This window comes from Gossypium arboreum, chromosome 2 (genome assembly GCF_025698485.1).
Source record: "Gossypium arboreum isolate Shixiya-1 chromosome 2, ASM2569848v2, whole genome shotgun sequence".
Taxonomy (NCBI): Eukaryota; Viridiplantae; Streptophyta; class Magnoliopsida; order Malvales; family Malvaceae; genus Gossypium; species Gossypium arboreum.
The window spans coordinates 110,504,690-110,518,761 of NC_069071.1; the positions used below are offsets into that span (position 1 = coordinate 110,504,690).

The 14,072-nt window shown below is 28.0% G+C and overlaps 1 long non-coding RNA gene across 1 annotated transcript; it reads left to right on the forward strand.

The window, feature by feature from the left end:
* The first annotated feature begins 7,792 nt into the window (after positions 1–7,792).
* Positions 7,793–8,191, forward strand: LOC128284064 (uncharacterized). Its single transcript, XR_008274379.1, has 2 exons — positions 7,793–7,953; positions 8,086–8,191. It is a non-coding gene; the product is annotated as an uncharacterized LOC128284064 (long non-coding RNA).
* The last annotated feature ends 5,881 nt before the right edge of the window (positions 8,192–14,072 follow it).

The window sequence follows — 14,072 nt, forward strand, 5'->3', positions numbered from 1 at the left end:
GTATTCTTTTAACTTGTGCTACATATATATATTTTTATTCTATGCTATGTATATATATATTTTTCAATATTGTTGTTTGAATTGTATGTCATCTTATGTATATATTTTTAATATTCTTAGCTATATTTGATATACTATTCCCATGTATATATTATTATTACATTTATTTTATTCCTATTATATTTATTATTAGTACATATATTTCAATATGCGTGTAAATATATTTTTATAGTTTCATATGTTATTACACTCATTAATAAACTTATTATTTTCCATATTGTCACTTATGATCTCAATATTATTATATGTTATTTGGTGTACATGTATCTTTTTATTGTTACTATTGTTACTATTATTATTAGTATATGTCATTATATATGTATATTGCATATGTTCATTTTAAATATGTTATATATATATATATATATATATATATATATATATATATGTATGTATTATGTACCCGTATTAGTATGATTATGTAAACCTTTTTCATCTTATTTTACGTACATATTCTTAATGTCATTACTATGTATATATATTCATTGTTTCCCTTCATGTTTAATTCTAGTATTACGTTTAATATGGCATACATCTTTATCATTATTGTCACATTGATTATTTGCTTCAATATATTTCTAGCTCTTTCGTTTATTTATTTTTATTCCATATCAGTTTTGCTTTGCATTACCTCGAAAATCATATTATTGTTTTCTAATTAATTTCAATAATCAAGGTATCGTACCGATTTAACATTAAGTTATCAAATTTCATCGCTATGTTGGGTGAACATCAATTGACTCGTGTTAAAACGGTATGTCTTTTTCGAAAACTGAAAAAAAAAACTAAAATTTCCCGTCTTTTCAATCGGATCACGACTAAATTTTACATTTAACTCGCATTTTTGAAAATCAAGATAACACGTGTTTTACAAGATACCAATTTTGAGCGTCGCGAGGGTGCTAATACCTTCCTCGCGCGTAACAGACTCCCGAACCCTACTTCTTCTCTGGATTTTGACGTAGACCTAAATTTGGCCTTCTTTTTGTTAGAAGAAAATGAATTTTCTTATCAAAAGATGATTTATTAGGTGTCCGATCGCACCTAGAAAAAAGATCGGTGGCGACTCCCCCTTTTTTCATAAAACCAAAATTCTATTTTCAAATTTTCAATAAATCGCCACAATTAGCGACCAAGCTAAAGATTTTTACGTCGCTACACATCCCACACATAATATGATATCATTACACGGCTCCCACAACCCTTTTTATACCCACCTTGAGGATGGGACAAAGGGACTCCTACCTAAAGGTGTTTATGGGCCGGCTTGAGCCTAATAAAAAATTTAAGCCTAAAAAATGGATTTAAAATTTTACTTAAGTCCGGCCTAGATAAAAATACTAAAGCTCGGTCCAGCCCACCTATATTAATTTTTATATTATTTTTATATAATTTTAAATATATATAATACATCAAAATACTAAAATATTAAAATAAATATTTCCCAACAAATTGAAAATAAAATTTAAAAAATATGTATACTTAAATAACACTAAGATAGATGCAACTTAGCAAGCAAATGCCTCTAAAATAATAATAAAATTAACAAATGCCTCTAAAATAATAACAAATAAGATTTATACAATATCTAAACAATAACAACAAAATAGTAGCAACATAATAGTAAAATGGTAGCAAAATAGGGAGAAAGTAACAAGAAAATTGCATTAAAAAAAATTGTCCTTTAGTGATTTCGGGCTAGGCTCAGGGCTAAAAATGCCTTACACAAGGCCTGACCCATTTTTAAATGGACGTTATTATTTATCCAAGTCAATTTTTTGAGCCTATATTTTTACTCAAATTCTCTCACATTTTAGGCAGGTCTTCGGACCAAGTGACCCGATCTATGAACAGGTCTACTCCTACCTTACTCTCAACTAAGCTCCATGAGAGCTCCCATTACCTCATATCCCTCAGACTCAGCTACTTGCAACTCTTAGCTCATTAGGTGGATCATCTCTGATTTTCTTACAACATTTTTATATCAACAATACTTAATTTTTTTCTTACATAACTTTCACGATGTTTTAAGGTCGCAATGTGAATAACCTTTTTTTTACAAAATGCCACGTAATCCAATTAGCAAAATTACACTAAACCCCAGTTTTTCATTGCTTTTGAAAAGTGTTGTGGAAAAAAGCTTTTGAGAAGTAATTTTGAGAAGTGCTTTGAAAAAATTTAAGTGTTTGATATTGCTGTCAAAAAGTGCTTTTGAAAAGTAAAATGTCCATTTTAGACATGATATTATAAAGTAACAAATATGTATTTAAATAATGTTCAAATTAGTTAATATTATGATATTTTAGTAAAAATATAAAAAATAATTTATTATAACTTATTGTTAATATTTTAATATTTAATATTAATTTTAAATATTTCTAAGTAATTAATATTAATTATTTATTAAATTTAATTAGAATATATAAATTATATTTAAATATTTAAATATAATAATTAAATATTTGTAATTAGATATTGACACAATTGTATTATTTTAAAAATATTTTTATTTTTAATTAATGCTTTTAACACATTTGTAAAACTCATATTAAATAACCAAGAAAGAGAATACAAAATAATAGCATCAAACACATTTTAAGTCAAAAGAAAGGTTAAAAGGTAAAATAACAGCCAAAAGTGATTTTTGGCTGAAAAAGCTAAAATTTACTGGTTTTTCATCTATAAAAAAGCTCATCCCAAAAGTTAAAAAAGTTGTCTCAATGATATGTGTTCTTTATTACTTTTAAGAGAAAAGTACTTTTTTTAGAAAAAGTTCATCCCAAAAGCAATGGAGAACACACCCTAACTTGTTAACAATTAGATTTTAATTATTAAATAAAAATAAAATTTTAAATTCTTAAAATTAAAAATAAAGAGATTAAGTTTCAAAATATACAAACGAGTAAAAAGATTGTGAGCATGATTAGGCCTACGAATAATAATAAGTAGAAGCAAATCAATACAAAGTTCAATCAAACTAAAATAAAAATATATCCATCCCTATATCACAATAAATCTGGATAATATTTATTTATTTTTAAGGCATAATGATTTATTTAGCCCTTCAACTTTATAAAAATATCATTTTAGCCCTTCATTTAATTTTTACCTTTTAGTTCTTAAACTTGTATTTTTCATCAAATCATCTCAAAATGAATAGAAAATTTAACGTTTTTAACTTTTACGACGTTGCATACACGTGGATTGCCATGTTAATGACATGTCGACATTTAATTAATTTTTAAAATTTAAAAATTCAAATAAAATTATAAAAACTATTTTTAAAAATTAAAAATCATTAAACTTATTAAAATTTATAAAACTATAAAAACTTTTTTAAATATTTTTATATTTTAAAAATTAATTAAATCTTGACATGTCATTTATGCAACAATATACATGTATACCACGTCAAAAAGTTAACAAATATTAACTTATTCATCCATTTTAGGGTAATTTGACTTAAATATAAGTTCAATGGGTAAAAGAGACGAAAATTTAAATGAAAATTAAAATAGTTTTTTTTAAATGGAAGGATCATAAAAGTTATTAAACCTATTTTTAATTTTTTTTATGAATTTTTTCTGTTTTTTATTGAAAAGAAAGCTATTTTTTCCACAATTCTTTTACTACTACAAATGAAATACTTTCTTAAATATAAATATAAATATATGTAGAAACCATTATAATACAAAATCAAAACAATAGGACAACACATATTCATAACATCCAATTATTAGGACTCCATGCTTAGGGACATTAGTTAAGGGACAAATTTGTACATTTCAAATTCTTAGTTACTCAGCAGTGGGCACCCCACTTTGTCTGAAACACAATTGATATGATTGTTTGTCCCTTTGTAGATTAAATAGAGATATAGGATATATTATTACATCTTTAGATGTTATTAAAGTAGAAATTTTTTATTCAAGTTTTTTATAATTTATAAAATATTAAATTAGTAATAATAATTTTTAATTTAAAAAGTTGATATATTATTTGGTATTTGAATATTTGAAATTTTTTTGTCTCAATTTGATATTGAATTTGATTTTATTGTTCAATCCGATATATGAATTTTCTTTTGTCTCGATTTAGTATCTATATTTTTTTACTAGAGTACACATATCAGGCACTCATTGGGCCATTTGGTATAGTTATCAAATAAAATATTAAAATTAAACTCAAATATCAGGCAAGTTTTTGAAGTGATTGTCTATGTGCCATTGGAAATGGCCACTTTCACTTTCATTATGCCAAATGCATAACTTGTTTTATTTATTGGCATGTTTGACCAAAATATTTTGATGATTTGTTTGTATCTTTTTAAAGATTTTGTGTAGCCAATCTCATCTGTATTATTAGAGAATATATTGAATCAAGCAAAATTACTGTTTAAGGATTCTTATATGATCTTTATGTATTGAGAAAGTAATTCATGAATATATGAGTTGACTTTATGATATTTTGTATCATTATATTAAGGATAATTTATTATATTAAGATATGCTATCTATGAAAATATGAGTTGATTTTATGATCTTTTGTATCCTTATATTAAGGATAATTGATTTGATAAGATTTGGGTAAATCAAAATAGATTAGAAGTTACCTTGAAGATGAATTCACGCTCTAAATATAGAAAGCTTGATCAATCATGATAGAAGTTTTATTATTGAGGTAAATTTTTTTATTTGTTTGTCGAAATGTCAATGAAAGTGATCACTTTAGCTAGCATTTCCACAAGCAACATAACAAGCCTTGGAGTTGAAAATCTTTTCAACCAAATTAGTTGAGTAATAACTTCAATGATTTTGTGGACATGTGTTGGCCAATATCTAAAGATTAATATTGTAGAGAACAAATCTTTGGAGTTTGGATCGGATCAAGCAGTTAAATTCCTTACTTTATGGAGATCAAATCGGAAGTATTGAAGACATATCTCTCAAAAGTCTAATTTACTTTGGTCTTTATTAGTATATTTTATTTAAATGTCTTAGCGGCTCTTTAATAGAGATTAGGATTATAATTGATCTCTAATATGTTAGCAATGCTCAAACTTCTATATATTTGAGAAACTTGTATGGGTTGAAGTATGGTGAGTATGGGTGAGTAAAACTAGATTTGATTCAAAAATTTAATTTTTTTTTTAAATTTCAAGTTAATCAAATTGAGTTTTTTGAGTTAACTCAAATAATTAATTCGAGTTTCGAGTTTGAATCGAGTTGAATTTTGTAATTCAAATAATTCGATTAACATATTAGTGTAAATATGCTTTTGGTCTTTGTCAATTTAAAAAATGAGCAAATTGGTCTCTCTCTCAACAAAAATACAAAATAATCAAAATAATTTTCAAAATTCAAAATAAATTTAAAATCAAAATATTTATAAAAATTCTAAAATTTATATTTTTAAAAATTATAAAAAATTAAAAATTCTAAAGAGTATATATAGAAAGTTAACTTTTTCTAAAATAATAATTTTAGGACCTAAATAAGTTAATTAATTATTTAAGTTTATTATATTAAAGTATCTCATTCTTTTTTGTTATTTTGCTTTAAAAAGTTATCAAATATATATGTTTTTAAATTTATGTGCTCTAATATAGAATTAATTAATATTGTACTAAGATTTTAATTTGACATATTTAATTTTTTTATTTAACTCGAATAATTCACTCGATTTGACTTGACTTGAATTTCATGCCACTCAACTGATTCGAAAAAAAGTGAGATTTCTATAATAGGAGAGTGATGGAATTTGAATCACTTTTTGTATTTGATCTTAAAGATAGTAGATTTATTCAGTTAATTAAGCTTCGCAGTCGTAGGAAAATCGGACTGCTTAAACAATTTATTATCCTCTTATTTTTATTTTGTTTTTCACAATACCATCAAAAGTGTCAACTTAAACTATCACTTCTGTTCATACTTTATTTCTAACAATTATAAATTGATACAAATCAACAATTGATATAAAAATCTCCCACTTAATGTAACTAGTGTAATTCCTAATGTTGATAGTTGCTTCATATGGAAGTTTGTTGTTCATTATAATATAAAATCAAAACAATAGTACAACACATATTCATAACATCCAATTATTAGGACCCCATGCTTATAGCCATTAGCTAAGGATAAAATCCAATGGTTAGAAGGGGACAAACTTGTACATTTCAAATTCTTAGTGACTCAGCAGTGGGCATCCCACTTTGTGTGAAACACAATTGATGTGATTGTCCCTCTATAGATTAAATAGAGAGAGGATATATTATTACACCTTTTGATGTTTCAGGTATTTGATTAGCCACCTTACTTGGGTGGAGTTAGAGGGGTATGATAGAGGCTAGCTTTTCTAAACTAGAAATTTTTTTATTTGGTATTTGAATATTTAAATTTTTTTATCTTAATTTAGTATTTTAATTTGATTTATTGTTCAATTTGATATATTAACTTTTCTTTTTGTCTTGATTTAGTATTTATATATATTCTTTTTACTAGAGTATACATATTAAACATTCATTGGGTCATTTGATTTAAGTATCAAATAGAACATTAAAATTAAACTCAATTATTAAGTAAGTTTTTGAAGTAGTTGTCTATGTGCCATTGGAAGTGGCCACTTCCATTATCATTATGCCTAACACATAACTTGTCTTATGTTTTGGGTTTTTTATTAAACTAACCCCCAAAAAATAAATTAATTATCAAAATAACCTACTTTTTTAATTAAATACAAAAATAACTCGTTTTTCACAGTAAAAAGTGGTGGAGCCATATGATATGGCGCCACCACAGTGCCACGTCAGCAAGGGGTGTTAAAAAATTATTTTTTGGTGGAGCCATGTTGAATAGCGCTACCAGTATTAAATACCAGGGAAATACTTAAAGTTTTAAAAAAATAGGAGACTTAAAAAAAAATTACCATTTTCGGGTGGAGCCATTCTTAATGGCGCCACCACTTTTCTGCCTTCACACCTTTTTGTTTTCTTTTTCTTTTATTTTCATATTTCTTTTGTTTTTTCTTTTATTTTCATATTTCTTTTTTTATTTTTTATTTTGTTCCTTAATAAATTTTATCTTTTATTTTTTTACTTTTTGATTTTTTCTTATTTCATTTTGTTTATTTTGTTTTATTTTTATTATTAACTTTAAAATGATACAATATAATATATTTTTTAATTATGATATAATATAATTATGTGGTGTCTAATATCATTTTATTTTTATTTAATATGATATAATATAATATATTTTTTAATTATGATTGGATTTTAACACCCATGTCAAAAGAAAATATTATCTACTATAACTATTAAATATAAAAATAAATTTAATAGTTTTCTATTATAATTTTAAAATAAATAAATAAAATTTATTTTATTTTACTTTTAATATTCCCCCCCACCCCCAAAACCTTAACTGTTTATAATGATCCTTCAATAAATTTTATTGTAAGATCCAAAATTTGCCGGGACCCAATAAAACCAAACCCGAATTAAACCTAGCCTATTATCCAGTTACAAGCCCAAACCCAATTTTGGCCCAACCTAATCCCAACCCAAACACAAATAAATAAATAAATAAATAAATAAAAACCTTGGCCACCTACTCCACCACCTTTGTTGGCCACCCACCTTGGCCACCAACTCCACCACCCTTGGCCACCTAAACCACCCCAACCACTCCACTTGTAAAATTTGGCTATAAAAGCCATTCAAGACTTTGTTTTTAGTGAGGTGGGTTTTTGGTTTTTTGGAGAAGGATTGTTCTTTGTTTTGGAAGAGGTTTTTTTTATTTTTTGGAGGTTTTTTTTGTTTTTTGGAAAGAAGGTTGTTTTTGTTTCTTGGAAAGGCTAGTTTTTGGAGATTAATCAAAGATCAAAGCAAAAGAGGTTTCTTTTGTCTATTCTCATCTTTAGTTCTTTGTTTGTTTATTGTTTTCCTTTCAATTTTATTTTGTTTTTTTATATACGAAAGTAAAAATAAAAGTAAGAAGTTTACCCATATTTTCATTACCGAAAAAGGTTTTTTTTGAGGTCCGGCCGCCGTGTACGGTGGCACCGATGGCGGCCCGTGGGGGTCCATGACCGAAGCAAAGCCGGACCAACGGCCGGATTTAGAAAAGAGGGAGAAAGAGAGTTGAGAGCTTTGTTTTATTTTTTTATTATTATTTTTACTATTATTTATATTATTATTATTATTTCTCATGTATATATTATTATTTATATTATTATTATATTATATATGCCCTCTCAATATTTATTTATATTATTACTATCATTATTGTTACTTCTATTATTTTTTATTTCTAACTACTATTATTATATATATATGTATTATTGTTTGTATTATTATTATTATTATCACCCCTATTGTTATTACTTTACTTTTGTATTCTAATATATTATTAATATTACTCATATTTTCATTATTTTTGCTATTACTATTGTAGCGACGTAAAAAAAATTCTTTTTCGGTCGCTAATTGTGGTGATTTATTAAACATTTGAAAACCAACTTTCGATTTTATTAATAAAGGGAGTCGCCACCGATCTTTTTTCAGGTGTGACCGGACACCTAATAAATCATCCTTTTAGAAAAGAAAACTTATTCTTGCACAAAAATGAAGGCGAATTTAGGTCTCGTCAAAAGCCAAAGTAAAGTTGGGTTCGAGTCGGTTACTGCGAGGAAGGTATTAGCACCCTCGCGACGCCCAAAATTGGTATCTTATTAAACAAGTATTGTCTTAATTTTCAAAATTGCAAGTTCAAAGTAACATTGAATCGTGATTCGATCAAAACACGAAATTTCAAGTTTCGTTTTCTTTTGAGAAGGACGTACCGTTTTAACACGAGTCGATTGATATTCACCCAACATAGCGATGAAATCGATGACTTAATATTAAATCGGCATGTTGCCTTATTTATTGAAATTAAAATTATGAGTAAAACATTATTTAAAATAAGAATTAGTAAATAATACAAAACAACGATGCAATTAATAATGAAATGTTAAAACCGAGAATATTAAAACAATAATATTAATATTTACAAAAAAATAGAAATGATGTACTACCAATATAATAAGAAAAATAATATATTCATAATGACAATAGAAAATAACAATATATACATAAAACATACATATACATATATATATATATACATGACATACCAAAATGAAAATATACAACATATATTAGAAATATTAATAACAAAAAATATATTTTATATATATATATGCTAACGACACTACATGAATATGTACTTATATGTATTAAAATATCTACATATATAATGGACATGTACTAATAATGATAATAAGAGTAATAATAAAAGACGATATATACCAAATAATACATAATAATTTAAAACAAAATAGTAAGTAACAATAGAGAAAAATGATAAGTATAATAATAAATATAACGATATATGAAAATAATACTATATAAAGAAAAGAATATATATACTCCTATAATAAAATATGTGTACTAATATTAATAATAAATATAATAGGGATAAAATAAATATAATAATATATACATGATATGGTATTAAAATACGTATATATATAATAGTATTTGAGTATGTACATGAGACAATATAAAATATATACATGGAAATATACAAGAAGTATACAACTAATAACATTAAGAATATATATATAATATAAATATAATATATACAATATACACATATGATAAAAGCTAATAATATGTACATGTATATCTACATACACATTAAGTAAAAGTACTAATGCTAACAATATTAATAATAAATATAATAATAGATATATATGCATATAATAGTAAGAAACGAAACATAAAGAAAATATATATATAAATAGCTAAATATAATATAATAATAACAATATATAAAAATAATAGTGATAACAATATTACATATATAACATGATTAATATTTAAAGCTAAATTAAGTAGCAAAATAATATGAAATCCAAGGTAAATCTGAAAAATAAATGAAAAGAAGAGAGAGGAAGAGAGAAGGAGGGGGAAAGAAATCCGCCAAGGGGGCGGTCACGGTCGATCGTCGGTCATCGCCAAATCACCGACCACCGTCGACCACCGCCAGGTGGCGGAAAAATAAATAATTTTTAACAATATATGTATATATAAAGAAAGAAAAAAAAACAACACAAAAAAGAAAGAAAAAGATTGAAAGAAGAGGAAAAAAGAAAAAAATGCAACCTTTTTATTGATGTTTCTTTTGTGTTCAAAATTTGAAGGGATTTTTGTGTTTTTTTTCTTCTTCAATCTTTGTAAAATCCTCCCTTCTTCCTTTTTTACATGATTTTTGAATGGCTTTTTATAGCCATCTTTTACATGATTTTCTATTTTTTTTTTCTATTTTGTAGGTGGTGGTGGTAGACAATGGGAGGAAAAATGGGGCAAGTGGGAAAGTGGTTAGGTGGCTAGGTTTTTTTATCTTTTTTTGTTAGGTTTTTCTTTTTTCTTCTTTTTTTTTTGGGGGTTAGGTTTTTTGGGGTAAGTTTTTTTTTTTTTTTTTTTTTTTGTTTTTTTTTGGGTTAGGTTTTTTTTGGGGGCTTAATGGACTTTTGAATTGGGTTTGGGTAGATGTAAATGGGTCATGGGTTAAGGGTTTTAGTGGGTTTAGAGGTTTGGTTGGGTTTTCATATAATTGGGCCCGGGCAATTTGGGCTTCTACAACTATTATTATTATATATTAGTGTATATTTTTATGTATATACATATATGTATTTATATATAGTATTGTTTTTATTACTTTAATTTAATATTTTATTATATTTGCTTTTGTATTTCTATATTTATTATTATTATATAGTAGTGTGTATTTCTATTATATACATATATATATATATATATTTATATATAGTATTATTGTTTACTTTACTTTAATATTATTTTTATTATCATTATATCCAACCCAATAATAATTCTTTCATAAAGTAATATTCCGTATTTGGTAATTCGAGACAATCGTGCCCTAACTTATTGGGTTTCGATTTTCTCCTTTAACCTAAATAACGGAATACTCTTTTAAATCGCGACATGAGTTTTGAAAATGCTTATTCTCGGAGATACGAGGTGTTGTGCCCTAACTTACTGGGTATGGCATTTTGTTACCTCGAAATAAGATTTTTGCAAGTAAAGGCAATATTCGATGTTTGGGAATTCGAGGAAACGTGCCCTAACTTACTGGGTTTCGATTTTCCTCGTTCACCTTAACTAACTGAATATCCTTTTGAAATACATGAATTTTTATATAAAAGGCAAGTTCGCTCTCGAAAATTCAAGATGCCGTGTCCTAACTTACTGGATGTGACATTTTATATTGTGAGACGAGAAGGTCCTTAACATTTGAGCATTTTCTTTACAAAGAGGGATCGTATTTTAAATTCTTTCAAGTTTTCAAATTTTCGACACTAAGACACTAATTAATTAGCTAGGTACCAATTTTGGGCGTATCGAGGGTGCTAATCCTTCCTCGTGCGTAACCGACTCCCGAACTCATTTTCTGATTTTCGTAGACCAAAAATTATCGTTTTGGTAAATCTTAACTTTTATTAAAATGATTAACTTAAGGTGATCCGATCACACCTAAAAAGATTGGTGGCGACTCCTGTTTTTATTTTTTTCTCCAAGTCGATACCCGTTTTTTCAAAAAAATGGTTACGACAGCTTGGCGACTCCACTAGGGAGTTTTATAAGAGAGTCAAGCCACAAGTTGATTAACTTTTGTCTTTTTTCGAAAATTGAGAATTTGGTTTTGATATACGATCACTTCATTGCGTTTCACCCGTTTTTCGTACTGTTTTCATCATTTTATTCCTATTTTCTTTAATTGTTTCAAGTTTTTATGCATATATCTTCTCGCATTGCATTGCATGACCGTTGTGGTCACACCCTTAAGTGGGAGTGAGAAACTACGCCTTCGTGAGGTTTTCACCTCCGTGCAGGATAGTGGATCACTTTCGGAATACATCTGTACTTATGGTTTCATGAGATTTTCATCTCCGTGTAGCCATAACGAAATGTATTCTCCTGAATTGAACTCGATTCAAATGAGCCTATAATGGGTGAGGATCGAGGAATCTGTTGGTTCAGGTACCCTTACTCTAGAACCAAACCACATATAAAGAGACCTAGGAGCCCACCCTAGGTAGAGCCACTCCGAACCCCTAGTGGTCACCCGAATTGCTTTATTTGTTATTTATTTATCCTGCACTAACGTGTTTTATTTTTGTTTTGTTTATAATTGCATTACATTACATCATCCTAGGAAGGAGGTGTTGATTCATATTTGATTGCTAAATAGAACAGTTTGTCATAAGAAAACGAATTTTTTGATAAAGTGGATTATAATACGGTTGTCTAAATATGATCCAAGTGAACACATGAAAGAAGACTGATAGCTCGTGAAGAAATACAAGACTTCGCTTCATTGCCTGAAGACAGAAACTGACAAAGATTATTCGAGAGCCGTCACATCTTGACCTTCTTAAAGGAGCTGACAAGTATCACAGTAATAAGTGAGCAACGAGTCGCAGCCTGGATCGAGCAAAAAAGGAGTTAATATAGACATCTCTTGGAGAATTCGTCAGACTCGACCACAAGATCCGGATATGAAGAGGAAGATAGGTGTCTTCACTTGGAATACAAGAGAAAAGCCGTATATGTAGTCCGTTTTATGTAAAAGAATTTGCTTTCTAGAAAAGTTGTTCTAATGAAATTAAATTTAGAATCAATGCCTTCCTTTTTTTTGCGTTCGTGCATTTGCATTACATTACATTAAAGAAAAGAATGTGTTGATTCGAAATTCAATTCCTAAATAGAATAGTTTGTCATAAGGAAACGAATTTCTTGATAAAGTAGATTATAGTGTGATCGCCTGAATATAGTCCAAGTAAACACGATGAGAGAAAGCTGGTAGTTCACGGAGGAATACATGATGTAATTGCCAGAGATTCAAGCCAACAAAGGCATGACGAGAGAAAGCTGAAAGTCCACGAAGGAATACATGACTTGATTTAATTGCCAATGAAGATTATTCAAGAGCCGGCACTTTTGATGAGTATCATGGAGATAAGTGAGCAAGAGATCGAGGCTCAGATTAAGCAGCAAGGAACTAGTAAAGGCATCTTTTAGAGAATTTACAGGATTCGACCATGAAGAAAAGATCAGCGTTTACTTGGGATATGAAGGGCAATACCGCATATGTAATCTATTTTCATGTAAAGAAATATGTTTTCTAGAAAAGTTATTCTAATGGAATTGAATTCAAGATCAACATCTTCTTTTCTTTTGCATTCATTCCATATATTTGCATTACATTGTAACATTTGCATTAAACTTTCACTAAAGAACCCTGATTAAACAAAATTATTTCAGTTAATCTGGAAACCAACGAGAATCAAGCAACCGAACACGACCACTATACCCATTTGTAAAACCAAAGCAATGGACCGAGATTAGAAAGGATAGAATAAATGCAAAGGGAGATGCAAGAACAATTACAAGAGCAGATGCAAGAGCAACTGGCTAAGATACAGCAAGATATGAGGGACCATATGTTAGAGTCCCAGAAAAGCATAATGGATCAATTAACTCGTCTATTGGCTGACGGATTAGAAAAGGGGAAAAGCCCTTTGATCAATGCGGGAGAAGATAATGAAGATCCTACCTACCCTCCGGGTTTTACCCCACCTCATGTGCCCCTGCAAACCGAGGCACCTCCTAGAAGGCCATCTGTCACAGTGAGGCCTCAACATGGGCCAGTGGATGCTGGAATCCCCATAAATTTCCCATCTGGGTTGGGAAATAATTTGGGTGATAGCTCGGTCAACCCTATTACTAATGATCTGGATTTAATAGAGAAGGAAAGAATGGCCACTGAATCCTCGAAACAATTGGAAGATCGTTGCAGGTGGTTAGAGGAGAAGTTTAGGGTTTTAGAAGGCGCTGGCAATCATCAGGGGATCGATGCCAAAGACTTAAGTTTGGTTCCAGATTT